This window comes from Hordeum vulgare, chromosome 4H (genome assembly GCF_904849725.1).
Source record: "Hordeum vulgare subsp. vulgare chromosome 4H, MorexV3_pseudomolecules_assembly, whole genome shotgun sequence".
NCBI lineage: Eukaryota > Viridiplantae > Streptophyta > Magnoliopsida > Poales > Poaceae > Hordeum > Hordeum vulgare.
The window spans coordinates 264,644,922-264,647,766 of record NC_058521.1 but is presented as its reverse complement, the minus strand read 5'-3'; positions in this window follow the sequence as shown (position 1 = coordinate 264,647,766).

Here is a 2,845-nt window from a genome sequence, read left to right as displayed (position 1 = left end):
TGACGCCGGTGTTGGGGTCCCTCGTGGTGGTGCTTCAAGATCCTAGTCTTCCTTCTTTTGCGTTGTCTTCCCTTTCTTGTAATTCAACATGTTGGCCCCGTGGGGGCGTGTAAAAAGGGATTATGTACCTCAAGCTTCAAATCGAATGCTATTTTGTGTCGAATATAAGCTTCTCCCTGGTACTCTTTGTTGAGCTTGCACCCTCTCTGAGGTCATCCCAATGCTTCACGTTGCTAAGGCCCAGCCCTCGAGCGTGCCGCAACCATTATGGGTACGAGGGATCTTGGGGCACGACACACAGGGGTTCACCTTCAGCGCACGAGTGGCTCGCGCAAGGGGTTGCTTCTTGCGGGGCCCGCGTGACGAGGCCCTTTGAGGGAAGTCTGGCAGAGAAAATGCCTTGCCGCGAACAGTATGTGCTCGCGCTTGCATTTGGGCGTTATGTGGGAAGTATAGGTCCCAAGGGCCTTGGTAAGATGACGTGCGTGTGGGCGTGCCTGCAAGCCAGAACCCAGTTCTCTAGGTTCCCAGCACCGCTAGGGCAGACCTAGGGAAAGGCATCGTGCCCAGCCCCCGCGAGCATGAGTCCCAATGTAAAGCCAACGGGCGTGTGCCGTGGGGGGCAACCTATGACTCCCGAACCGAGGGCTTTCCGCCCTAAGGTGGCGTAGCCCTTGGAGCATTGTTCTTTGCCTTCTCCCCAGCGCGATGCATGGGGCTTCCACTAGGCGCGGGCATGGTATGGAAAGAGAAAACCAACAAACTCTATGAAAACCAGAAGACCAAGATCTTCATCAAAACCTGAGGTGAACTTCCTTACTAGCTCAAAAAGGGGGATGCGGCTGCCGTGTACAGCACGGCTCAGCCTAGTGAGCTTATTTACAAGTCAAAAAAGAACGGAAGAAAAGCAGTTGTCGTAGTTAGCACGGGTCAGCCTAGAGAGAATGCGACTGCCATGTCCAGAACGGGTCATCCTAAGAGAAGTAGGATTGTCGTGTCCAGCACGGGTCAGCTTGGGGTTAGTTGCGGCCCGCGGGACGTCTTTTTCGATTTTTATGCAAGCGCGATGCAAGGGGCTTCCACTTGGGCATGGGCATAGTCGCAGTTGGATAGTCATTCCTCCAGCGCGAAGCATATGGACTTCCACTTGGGCATGGGCGGGAGCCCTCCATCGAGGCTACGATGCGACCCTTCTTGGGCTTACACTTAGGAGCCTCTCGGCGTATACAACCCACTCATTCATACGTGAGAGTGTGAGGGGCGACAATAATTGGGCGGACACCCCAAACCCAAGGCTCAAGAGTTCCTAACACGGTCTTGTATTGCTCGCGAATGTGCGGTGTGAAAGTCTGCATGTCGGTGCAGTGTGTGTGTGGCCCAAACATGAGTGACATTGCGCCTCGCACGGCCAAAGCAGCACGTCATCATGAGAGCCATTATGGGGCATAGTGCGACACCTGCCCCTTGGCAATGCGAGCCAAGCTGCATTTCCTCCATCTTCCTGCGACAGTTCTCTGGGAGGGCGTGACACTAAGGACCTTGGCGAGATGACTAGCATGGCTGGCCAGCCCCTGAGCCAGAGCTCGATCACTTATATTTATTGGTGTTGTCAGGACAAGTCCTAACATAGAAAACGTATCTAACCCCCACCATGAAAAAAACAGGGTGGTTCCGGGGGCGCGCCAACTCCCGGCAGTGGCGAGGCACCGGATATTAAGATTTAGATAAATTACACCATCTCAAGTGAAGTTTAGTCAAGTTCGTTACATATCTAGGAAACACACGCTTGTGGCGACGCAAAATACAAGAAATTGGTTGATTCGAACAACCCAAAAAGTCACCTGAAGATGAGGCGGCTGCGGGAGCGTGTGGCCGCTTGACGACACATGCCATGGGGGTCTACACCTCTGGTGGGGGGTGGACGGCTCCTGAGGCTTCAAGGTCCCACGGGGTCCCGATGCTTCGCGAGGCATGTGTGTACCTCACCTCTTGCAGATTGCCGATCTCTTGAGCAGCGAACGCCTATGCCCTTGGCGCTTGCATCACAATCCCGACTCGTGGGGGCGCGTGCCCGGGCACGCCTCCACGGGGTCTGCGGGCGCCCACTCGTCACACCAACTAAGCCAGGTGGGTCCAGGCGGGAGCCCCCAACCCTGCCCTGACGTGTGCGCCCGACGCGGCCTCCTATTCCGGAGGGGGCGGGCATCGGGTGGGCGCGGTAAGCCCGTGATAACGTCGTGTGCTGCAACATCGTTCACCCCAGGGGCCGTGGTCGTGGCGGCATGGCACCCCCCACCCGGCACGCACCACAAGGCCACCCGCGCTGAGGGTCTTCTTGAGGAAGATTCCTTCCGCTGTCGCCGCACGGTTGGTCGCGCCTGCCTTCATGAGGGTTGTCCCCGAGGCTGTCCTCTCTACCACTGCTGCAGTCACCTTCGCACCCGGCAGCGCCGGCGACGCGGTTTCGGTGCATGATGGCTCGCTCACTTCAGGAATACCCGACTTCCTGAGAGTCCTCCGTGTTAAGAGTGCACACGTTGTGGTGAGCGCCGAACATCCCGCCGGCTCTTTCGGGCGCGCCACCTGTGGGGTCTGGTTGGGAATCGAGCGTGTCGTCGGGCGGCGGTGGAGGCCTCTCGTTGGTCGAGCCCCCCGCTTCTGGCGCTGGGGGCTAAGGAGGGATGTAGGACGCTAGGATGCTCTTGACGACAATGATGAGCTCAACGATGTGGTCTACCCAAGCGTCGTAGCCTCCGTCCATCGAGCGGTGGCAGAAGAGTTTGCTTGCCATGAGAAACGCGTCCTCCTTGTTCAGGTCTCCCAAGTGGAGACATGTTGAGGAAGA